This window comes from Pipistrellus hanaki, assembly GCF_964339955.1.
Source record: "Pipistrellus hanaki genome assembly, chromosome: 9".
Taxonomy (NCBI): Eukaryota; Metazoa; Chordata; class Mammalia; order Chiroptera; family Vespertilionidae; genus Pipistrellus; species Pipistrellus hanaki.
The window spans coordinates 23,766,628-23,779,164 of record NC_140511.1 but is presented as its reverse complement, the minus strand read 5'-3'; positions in this window follow the sequence as shown (position 1 = coordinate 23,779,164).

Below are 12,537 nucleotides of genomic sequence, written 5' to 3'. Positions count from 1 at the left end.
TATTTATTACTTTCTATGCACATGTGGCTATAAGCTTTTTGTGGCCAGGCTGCCTATGATTATAATGTACAATATAGTTCTTCATGTAATTCTGTTTATTAGAAAACATTGCGTACATTCTATACAGGTTCCAAACAAGCAATCTATTAGACAAGGGGCATCTGCCGGACCAGGGAGCCCTCTTCCTTTGGATTTCTGTTTGTCACCTTAAAGCCTAGTAAAATGCAGATTTGTAAGTGGTTAGTGCATAGAAGATTCTGTACTTTTACAAGGGGTTATTAATATCTTAATTTAAAATGCAGGAAGATAGGATATTATTTGTCTATAAAAAAATCTATAGATAAGTCTATAGTAAATCCCTCAAACTATTTTTAAGATAGTGCCAAATTGTTATTTTTTTATTTTAGATCACATTTTACATTCAATGTTATTATATATTAGTTTTAGATGTATGGCAAAGTGGTTAGAAAATCATGTACTTTACAGAGTGGTCCCCAGCTGCTCCAAATACCCACCTGGCCCAAGACCTATTTATCTTAACATTATTAACTATATTCCCTTTGCTGTAACATACGTACAGCTGTGGCTGTTCTGCAACTACCTTCTCAGTTCTTTCACCTTTTTCACCCAACTATTCCATTCCTCTCCTCTCTGACAGCTGTCAGTCTATTCTCTGTATCTATGAGTCTGTTTCTCTTATCCTGTTCATTAGATTCCACATATAAATAAAATTATATGAGATTTCTCTTTCTGACTTTTTTCACTTAGCATAATACTCTCTAAGTCCATGCATGCTGTTGCAAAAAGTAAGTAAGACTTCCTTCTTTTTACAACCAAGTAGTATTCCATTGTGCAAACATACCACAGGTCTTTATCCACCCATCTACTAATGGGCACTTTGGTTGCTTCCAAATCTTGGCTACTGTTAAATAATGCTGCAATGAACATAGTGGTGCATATATTGTTTTGAATTCATGTTCTGGGTTTTATCAGATATATTCCCAGAAGTAGAATTGCTGGGTTCTAAGGCAGTTCCATTTTTAATTTTTGGTGAACCTCCACACTGGTCTCTAGTTGTTGCACCAATAGGCATTCCCACCAACAGTGCTGGAGGGTTCCCTTTTCTCCACATCCTCACCAACATTTGTTTTTTGTTAATTTATTGATGATAGCCTTATCTGATAAGTGTGCAATACTATCCCATTGTGGTTTTGATTTGCATGTCAGGCACAGAAAGGATAATAAGGATATTGAAGCTATGGGAAAAAAATAAATAAAAGAAGACTATGTAAGTAGATATCTATTAGTGATAGGTAATCTTTTATTATTGAAATTCAGCTACTAAAAATTACTAAAAGTAGTTAAATATGTTAATATACACCTCGCAAAGAGGTTGTATATAGTTAAGATTCTATATTTATTTTATTAAAACTACAGTATCTAAGAAGTTTCTAGTAGCATAGGCAAATAAAAATTAATAATAAGCTTAGGTTATCAACTATGCATATTCAACTGTGTCACTATTAAAAACAACACAAAATAAAACAACCACCACAATAAAACCCTCCTGACCCACAGGTTACTTAAAGGACTGAATCTGCATTCTAGAAAAAGGGAAATAATGGTTAGAATCAATGAGAGGTGAGAAAAGTCAAAGTCACAAGAAACAATTTGATGTTTGAGAACCCAAGATACCATTATCACTACAGTAGGAACATTCCCCATTTAATGAAAATTATTCAAACTATAAGGTTCTCCATCATGCTGAGTGAAATAAGCCAATCAATGAAAGAGAAATACCACATGACCTCACTCATTTATGGATAATAAAGAACATTATAAACTGATGAACCAAAAGATAGATATAGAGACAGTGGAGCAACGGGCGGACTGTAAAATTATGGTGGGGAGGGAAGGGAGATCTGGGGGAGATAATAGATCAACTGAAGGACTTGTATACATGCATATAAGTACAACCAATGGGCATAAAACTCTGGGGAGGGAGGGTATGTTTGCGAGGGAGGGAGGGGGGCAAAAAAAATCAATAAAATATATTAAAAAACAAACAAACAAACAAAAAACTATAAGGTTCTCCTTCCTCCCAACTGGTGGGTGGAGTTATGACATTACTGACATCTGTCACAGAGACATCCCCAAGACATTGAGCCATCAATCAGCACGTGCCAAAGTGTCCTGGAGCCCACCCTTTCCTGTTCTGCCCTGGGTCCAACCCTCTCCTGTTCCTCCCCTTAAAAAGACCCCCAGACCAGCCATGTGCTGCTGATCCTCCATGTCCAGGTGGCAGCCAGGCTGGGTCCATCCCCCCTCCCAACTTCTTCAGTTCTGATTTCTCTACCTCCGTAATGAGTCCCGTTCATTACTGGGGAATAAACTTTACTTTAAAACTCCTTGGTGGTCAGTTTCCTACGCCTCAAACCTTACACAAACGTAGGTTCTCTACTTAATGTCACTGACAGGCATATTAGTAGTCTTGAAATTCAGAGTCAATTGAAGAAAGTAACAGCAGCTAATTACAAAGCTTTCCATCACAGCACTGCACGCTAATCTGGAATAATCAGAACAGAACGGAAACCCCCCCTTGCTTCACCTCCATTTGTCTGTGTAGCAGTGGAAAGCCTCATTTGTTACGCTGAAGATTTAGAAGAAATTGCCTCAGAAATTGTGGCCCCCATTACTGCTTTAGTATGAAGGAAATAAAAGGTGCTATATGGAACCACGTAAAAAATATAGTCAAAGTAAAAAGTTGACAATTACTCTCCGGGGTTACATAAATCTGAATTATTTATGCTTAAAAATCCATTCTGGGTTTGAGCCACCTGGATGGAGATTATTTCTTTTTGTCTCACAATCTGGAGAACAGCCCATGTTATTTTCAATACCTAATGTTCAATTATTCAATTCAATTTAGTTCTAAATACCTCATTTGTTTTGTTACTGTTGCTGCTTCTAGATCTCATCAGAAACAAAATTCTTCCTTGAGCCATTCAAAAACAATCCCCAATTCAGAAGTTTTAAATTAAATTAAATCCCCAAGGGAACTATTTTGTTTTCAAATGTAGTATTCTATGTAAGGAGACCACAGTTTTGCCCTAGGCTAAATGTAGAAATAGGAGTTAAGAATATTTTATTAAATACTATTAGAAGTTATACTTGTATTAATGTTAGAATCTCCACCCCCCCTTAATTTATAAACAATAGAATGCAAAACCATTATTTTGACCATATTTATGTTCAATTTAAAAATTTTAACTGCCTTTTCACTTCAAACTACTCATGATTAACATTTTAGACCAAAATATTAGTCATTGAGACTTATGACAATGTTTTTCCAAGGAAATGGAAACAAACAGATGTAGCACCAATTTTAAACTATTGTACAATAACTAAGATAGAATAATCAAGAAAAAAGGGGTCTAAAATTAACAACTTTAAATATAATCAAAAGTATGGCTGTGAAATATAATGAATATGCAACAAGAAATCTGTGACGTGACTGATGTAAAAATGTACAAGTTTTCATATAAAACAAATACTAAAAGACAAATTATTTAAGAATTTTTTGATAATTTTTAAGTACTCTCTTTAAATATACTTTATACAAGCTATGGCTAAATAAAATGAAAACAGACATATGTTAGATAATGAAAGTAAACTCTGTCCCATGATTAATGACAAGCAGGATGAGTAGTAGTCTGTGCATGGGTGCATATGTTTATGGTTGTATCACCCCATAAATGGCCCATACATATATAAAATATACACATAAATATTTCTTCTTTACAGAAATTAATGCTTATCATACATCTTCTTCTATACCTTGCTATCTTCACTTATAGTAAGGCTTAGTCCCGTGATCAGCAAACTGCGGCTTGCGAGCCATATGTGGCTCTTTAGCCCCTTTAGTGTGGCTCTTCCACAAAATATCATGGCCTGAGGGAGTCTATTTTGAAGAAGTGGTGTTAGAAGAAGTTTAAGTTTAAAAAATTTGGCTCTCAAAAGAAATTTGGCTGTTGATATTTGGCTCTGTTGACTAATGAGTTTGCCGACCACTGGCTTAGTCCCTATCAGCATAGACAGACCTATTTCATGCCTGCTATCTCATTACTCCAAGTTCAGTTATAGTCCTGTGTATGGATGCTTCCAAATTAATATATTTATTGTCTTTCTATGTTCATGGGCAATTTTCCTTTTGCTTTCCTAACTGCATCCAACAGAAAAATATTAAATAATATTGTAATAATGGCATCCTGATCTTAATGGAAATTCTTCTAAAATTTCACCATTAAGCATGCTGATGGCTTTTTACTTATACACATATTCATAGACATCATGATAAGGCAAGATCCATCTATTTATCTGGTTCTATTTTATTCGTATTTTTGCTAGTTGTTATATTTTAGTTTGCTTAGTTTCATTTATAAATATGAATTTTTAGCAAAAAATAACTACTGAATTTTATGAAGTAATTCATCTAGAACAGGGGTCTTCAAACTACGGCCAGCGGGCCACATGCAGCCTGCAGAGGAGTCTGATCCGGCCCGCCAGGTTTTTTGGGCAGTGAGCGCAGCCGAGGTGTTACAGTAGGAATTAGTAGTTCATATAGTCCGGCCCTCCAGCTCTCTGAGGGACCGTGATCTGGCCCCCACTTTAAAAAGTTTGAGGACCCCTGATCTAGAATGATACAATTATGGAGATAATATAATATTTGTTCTTGACTTAGTAATATTGATTTATAGTTATAGACTTTCTAACATTCAACTATCCCTATGAATCTAGAATGAATCACATAAGTAGTGATAATGATATGCTACAAGATTTTCTTTCTTTCTTTCTTTTTCTTTAGAATTTTAGCAAAATATATATGACTGTATTGGTTTGTAGGTGTTTTCTAAAATACTAGATTTTTCATTTTTAAAATTCATGCTGTCTCTGTTAATTAAAAACACACACAAAAGTATTTCCTTGTTCTCTTTACTGGAGTCTTGCAAATGATATGAAAATTGTATGATTTTGAGAGTATGTAAATATTAACTTATATAGTCATCTGGGTTAGTGAATTTATCAAGATAGAAGGGGGCTTTTCAGTAAGTTGTTCAATTTCTATGATAATTAGTCTGTTTAGAATTTATATTACTTATATGACTCTGGGCCCTATCCTAAAATACATCCTCAAGTATTCTAATAACAAAATCATTTTTCTTAGGTGGTAATCAGAGCAAAAAAGAAAGGAAAACTTCATCAAATTATTTCCCAGTGTAAACTCCATTAATTCCAAGTGTGTTTAGAATTAAATACTGACCACAGCTCACTTGGATTTTCATATTCTAGCTCCTGTCCACTTTAGTCATATCTTTCACCAGTCATTCCCACTCAGATAGTCCAGTCTTAAGGAATACCTGTATACTGCAGACATGTAATGTTGGCCTGTGGATTTGCATTATCATTCCCTCAGGTCTATAATTCAGTCCAATGTTAAACTATTCCCTGAACACTTAGACCAGTCTGGTTTTATTTCTCCTCCTTAGTATTTTTCTTAGCATTCTTCAGTGATTTCTATCAAACAATTATCATACTGTTTATGACTGAAGGCAAGTAAAACATTTTTTTTCTTATCTTTGGTCCTTAGCCTATGGTATTATATAATAGGGTAGTCTAAATGAATGTAGAATGCAAAAATTCAATTGATAAACATAATTTATTTTGCAAATTTTATTATTAAAATGAGAATTGTCATGTTGAAAAAAATATTGTTTTAAATTTTTATTATTTCATTCCACAACTTTATCTTCAACTTCTAATATTATCCAATACACCTTTAAAAATTACAAGTCTCCCTGCTCCAAGAGAAAAAAAAAAACAAAAACAAAAAACTCCAAACCAAGTCAAGCAAAACAAAGGTAAGGTCACTAATTTCTCAATAACAGTCATGCATTCCTTAATGACAGAAATGCCTTGTTAGGCAATTTCATCATTGTGAGAACATCAGAGAGTACACTGACCCAGCCCTAGATGGTGTAACCTTCTATAGCCTATTTGTCCTAGACTACACATCTGTACAGCTTGTTACTGTACTGAATAATCTGGCAATCATAACACATGATAATTATTGTGTATCTAAACATAGAAAAGTTACAGTAAAAACACATAAAGGTTAAAAATTGTTTTTAAAAGGTTAAAAACAATAGGCAATATCTTGAAATGTATGCTATTTTGAGAAGGCTAAAAAGGGCTAATTCCAATGTAACCCTGAATCCATGCCAGCAAGCTCAGTGTACATTCTTGATAACCTATAATTAAGCCACTACCTCCTTCCCAGATACTGGTCATGCAGAACCGGTTACAGAGGCCATTGAACTGTGGACAGTGCACTGCCCAGAGGGAGGGTTATTAACGCTGGTGCCAGGCCAGACCTTCAGATATGGCCCGGAGACCCCAACACCTGGGAGACTTCTTGCAAGGCCCGCAAAAAGGACCGAAAGCATAATCCATATTTGCAGGACAAAGACCACAGGGAGATATAAAGGAAAGCCCCATGCATGTTCCTTCACTCAAATTTGGAAGGTTGTTCCCTGAGACCACTGGTGTATTAAACAGTCTCCCTCCTCTTCTTTGAAGCATGCTTGGTTTTCTTTGGTCTTCTGCAACAATTTTCCAAACAGTGCTACTCAATTTTATTGACATAGCAATTCAGGGGGGCATCTTGAAAGACAAGGTGGTTCATCCATACCTTTTTATCCCTGGCAGTGGGTGGCTTTATTGATGCTTGATGGCCCTGGGAGCCCCCTATGCCAGATCACAAAGGGTTTCCATTTGTAGCCTATACCATTGCCCCCAAGGAAACACTCGCATCTTGCATTACCTTGATCTTCTGATGGACGAGGGCCCATTCAAACATGTTTCCAGAACGGGGAGGTTTGGAAACATCCCTATTAAATATTTTATCTGGGAGGTAATTTTTCTCTAAAATATGCTTATCTGGAGTTTCCAAAAATTCATCAACCTTCACATCAGTACTCACAAATGTGCCATCCCTTTTCTTTTGGGGAATGAGTAATGCTTATTGAATTGATGAAACCACCCAAAGCTAGCAGTGGATCCGACAGCTCGGTCAGGTCCAGCCTTTCCTTTCAAGGTTGCTTTGGCAGTGACTGTCCTTCTGTGTCTGGTCCTTGGTCCAGGCCTTAGGTGCCTCTCCATTGCGGATAAAGTCCCTTTCCAAATTGCTGTGAGTCTCGTTGCTTCAGTGAAGCAGGGCCTTTAACAGCCTCTCTCACTTTGTTCTTGTTCTTCATGGTCATGGCCCCCAGTGGAATGGGACATGCTTGACTGGCAAGCAATATCCACCCCTGATTTTTCCACTTTTGTATTTCTTGCTCACTTTTAATTTCCTCTTCAGGCCAGCCACTTGACGTGGCCTCTTCTTGGCAACTTTAGCAGTGGGTTTTGGATGCCTAGGGGCCATGATGAACAAAGCAGCACAAGCTTAAAGCAAGCTCCTGAGAAAATGATGCCATCAAGGTCGTGGCCATTGTAACATGCCGCACTATTTTCCAGAAACCTATATATATATATATATATTTGTATTAAATAAGCACAAAAGGTATACTCTAACATAATAAAAGTATAGTATAGTAAATATGTAAACCAGTAACAGTTGTTTGTGATCATTATCAAGTATTATGTGTAGCACATAATTGCATTCGCTATACCTTTATTCAGCTGGCAGTACAGTAGGCGAGTTTATACCAGCATCACTGTAAACATTTGAGTAATGTATAATGTTACAATACAGAATGCTACAACTTCATCAGGCAATAGCAATTTTTCACCTCCATTATCATCTGATGAGACCACCATCATATATGCAGCCTTTTTTGGACTGAAACCTTAAGCCCACATGACTACATGGAAATTTCAATCACACCCTCTATTAACCACCTAGTAATTCCCTGCCAACCCCAAAAGATGACATGGAGACGAGATATTTATCTCTATTTTGTAAGTGAAGAAAATAAATGTGGTTAACTAACATGCTTAAGATTCCCATTGTAAAACAAATTAGAAGCTGATACACTTGGCTTTCAGTTTCATCATTTTCTTACTGAGAATTAGCTCTTATCTCTCACTGGAAAAGGTTATAGATTCCTATACAGTAGGCCCTTGGGTTACGTTGGAGATCTCTTCCAATAGCATGACATAAGGTGATTTCGCCATTAGGTCAGAACCCACCTGCATACGCACCTACGTCACTCACGTGGAGCACATACACAGCAGTAATGAAGGGAAACAGTAAAAAAAAAAAAAAAAAAAAAAAAAAAAAAAGATAATTCCTGACCTTTACTTATGGTAAATAAATAATAAAAAACATAAATCATATATGTTCATACGTAGAAATGATGGAAATATATATATAAATGGGAGATGGCATTGTAACCATAAAACAAGGTACATTGAGTCTGACATAACCCGAGGACTGCCTGTGTTTCATGCATACCTGAGGGGTTGCTTGGATGCACACCAGAAAAACAACAGCAAAGCTCACATTTCATTCTTTGTTTTACTTAAAAATGAGGGAAATGGGTCTGAAAGAGTCACAGAAAGGAAATACCTATTTTAACTATCAAAACCTTTCAGGAAAAAAAAAATAGAATCTGGACTCAAGGAAATAAAGGTGAGGAGATGAGGTTTTACTCTATCCTAGCAATTGGATTTACCCAGTGAAATGATATAGTAGAAATGATTTTTTTAACATACTGATAGTGACCTATGCTCTGCATGTAAGAAATTTTCATTTCTCACCTGATGCAATTTATTTTCTAGGCTAGCCTTAAGTCTCCTATATCTCCAGTAGTTTGGCTAGATATATTTTGATGATATATAATACCAACTATTTCTTCAATATCAATAACACATATATCTTTAAGCCCAGTTGTTACACTTCTCTCCTTTAATTTCTCACCTGTCTATAGAAGGTTGGGAATAAGGGAGGAAAGGAAAAAGGCAAAAGGACAGGAGTAGTATTTATTCAACAACTGGAATAATTCAGAACAGTATCTAAAAAGTCTGGAGAATCCATATAACTATTTTCTCTTTAGGTCAAATATAGAACTTGAAAAATACTGGAGACATTTAAATAATTTTTTGTCTTCTCCCTAGCAGTAACTTCCTAGTCTTCATGTGGGCAGTGCTGAATGCTCACACACACACACACACACACACATGGAGAGGAAGAGAGAGAGAGAGAGAGAGAGAGAGAGAGAGAGAGAGAGAGAGAGAGAGAGAGAAACCATGAGGATAGAATCATTCATTTATGTCAGGAGAACACACACCCAGCTGCAAGATCATGAAGAAGGTAGTCTTACAAATATTCCACCAGCATGTTCTCCATAAACTTCTAAACTTCTCAGCTAGGCCTGGCCCTTACATCTTTCTCACCATGACAACCAGGTCATCGACATTATTTAGTCTGAAAGAAGCTACCCCTGTTTTGCCAACCAGCATTCTCTTTTCTTTTTTTTTCTTTTTTTTAAATATATTTTATTGATTTTGTACATAGAGGAAGGGAGAGAGATAGAGAGTTAGAAACATCGATGAGAGAGAGTCATCGATCAGCTGCCTCTTGCACACCCCCTACTGGGGATATGCCCGCAACCAAGGTACATGCCCTTGACCGGAATCAGTCCCCAAGCCGACGCTCTATCCATTGAGCCAAACCGGTTTCGGCCCAACCAGCATTCTCTGTTTGCATGCTGAACTCAGCCAATTCCAATTAACCTAACCAGAGACATTTGTTTACATAAAGAACACAGCCCTGCCTTCCTGTGTTCTCTACAGAGCATGTTCCAGACTACTTCCTGAATCTGGGTTGCAACCTGTGACTCTGAAATAAATGCACTTTATTTCTCTTTTCCTTAAGCCTCTTTCTTGGTTTATACATAAAACTGATTTGTGTTGTTTATGATAGTAAAAAAAGACATGGTATGCTTTAATTCCTACAATGCATTCATCCTGTGTTAGTTTTAAGTAGCCATGACTATATTCAAAGAATTAAATTTACTCTTATAGAGTTCAACATTCTAATCTCTGGAGAAAAATATATATTTAATAGAGGCTATACTGATGCTTCATATACCACCAGTAGAAATAAGAAATTAGGATAACTTGGATTTATTTGAACAATCACCAAGATAGAAATTACTAGAAACTTCAGAGCCCATTTAGAATTCAGATGCAAGAACAGATTCTCTAATTATTTTTCTTCTTTTCGGTAATAAATTCCCTGTATAGCAAAAATAATTTGAAAATGGATAGTTTTAATCTAATTTTCTACTTTAAGCTTAATAACTTTATCTAATGTTGAGAACCACATGAATTGCCAATGAAAAGAATCTGCATTTTTCATTCTTGTTTTTGATGGCACAGAGAAAGTGAAACTGTGATTGTAAAATAAACGAATACAGGTCATTCCTTTCTTGCTAATATACCAACACAATTGTGTGCATGACATAATAAATCATTTTATATGCACATTATAGAAAATACTTAGCACATAGTTCATTTGCCATTACAAACATACCAGGAAACCTCGGATGACAGGTAATTCACGAACACAATATCCTATACTAATTGAACCAGGGTGCAATAGGAGAACAGCAATCAGAAGTGATTTCACATGCTGCTAACTTTCGGAATTGGAAATAGTATCTTCCCCCTGGGGGAGATGTATTGTGGCAGTCTTAAACCAACAAGACCTATATGTTCTATGTCTCACAAGAAAGAGGGATCTAACAGCACAGCTTTCCGTTATTGAATAAAAATACCTAGGAAGAAAGGGATAATTGGAAATAAACAAGGCTCAAAGGCAAGGACAAATAGAACTTCATATCTAGGTTTCTGTTTTAACTTATTTATACGTTTGTTTCCTTCACTTCTGCCACCCCCTCATCTTCCCCTCTGAACATTTATCAAATGCTTCTTGATAAATATTTTGCATAGATTCAAAGAGCACCCCATGGAGATATATATATATATATGCCTATATATATAAGCCTATATATATAAGCCTATATATATATATATATATATATATATATATATGCCTAAGCGACCAAACTACCAAAGGACCAGTAGGCCTGTCGCTATGATGCGCACTGACCACCAGGGGGCAGACCATCAATGCAGGAGCTGCCTCCTGGTGGTCAGTGCTGCTCAGCTGACCGGCCCATTCAGGCAGCCCAGCAGCCCAGCAGCAGTCACTCCCTCCCTCAGTAGTCCTGCAGGTCCAATCTCCAGAGAATGGGCCAGACACCCACAGACTGATGCTGCCAGCCTTCTAAAAGTCAGCCTCCGGTACCTCAGCCACTTCCCCTCCAATGAAGACATGATATAAAAGTGGCCGCCAGGTGGCTCCCGACAACAGGAGCGAACATCAGTGGGATAGATCCAGGTCCCAGGTTGGCCAGGGCATCCCACTGCCCACCCAGAGGGCCAATCACATCCCAACCCCCCACCCCCATTGCCCTGGGGACAGGTCTCATGGCTGGCAAGTGTCACTGAGGGGCTGAGGGGGAGCAGCAGGCAGGAGCTGCTGGTTTGGGCCCAATCCCCACAGACCACACTGAGGGACAGGCCTCTACTTAGTAAATAATGTTTATGTTGAATTCCTTTATTTCATGTAGAGCACTTACTATGTGAGTGCTAAAGAGAATCCCGCCCCCCCCCCCAAAAAAAAAGAGCATCAATGAGGACAACTTTAATACTTTGTTTATTCTGTAAAATTAAAGTCAATCTTTTTATAAAGAGGCAGCAAATACCAATGAATATAATTTCTAATTATATTCCCTTATCCCTAATCAAGACTGCTTTCTGATGAAAATGGCAAGTGATTCTTTTTTTTTTTTCTTTCATGATTTTGAAAAATGCTGAAGGAGTATTCTATAATTCGGTATAACATGATAAAGAAGTGAAATCTAAAAGTTTTGCCTCATTTAATAAAAGAATAGAAGGATCTGAATTTTGTAAATATTTTATTCTGTAAAACAACTTGCTGTTTTTCATGAAATGTAATGCAATTAACAACGAATCTAGATTCAATAAATATGAAATGTTGCTTCCTATAGATTTTTATTATACCAAACATTTGATTTTTTTTTTAGAGATAATCTATGTAAATTAAAGATTTCCATAAGATATGACATGTCAACATTTCTGGGCATCTATCTATACCTAGAGTTATCAACTTCTTAACAAATAAACTGAATCTTCCCATGACAGATATAGGAAACAAAAGGAATAATTTCCCATAATATAAAGTACCCATACATAAAGTATTCAAAGGTTACTTCCTTTGTAAAATATCCTATCTAATAAAGAGGGAATATGCAAATTGACCGTCACACCTCACAAAGATGGCAGCGCCCACAGCCAATATGGAGTGGATATGCTAATGGATTGCCATGCCCTCAAAGATGGCTGCGCCCACAGCCACAAGATGTTGGTGCCCAGTCCTCTCAGCTC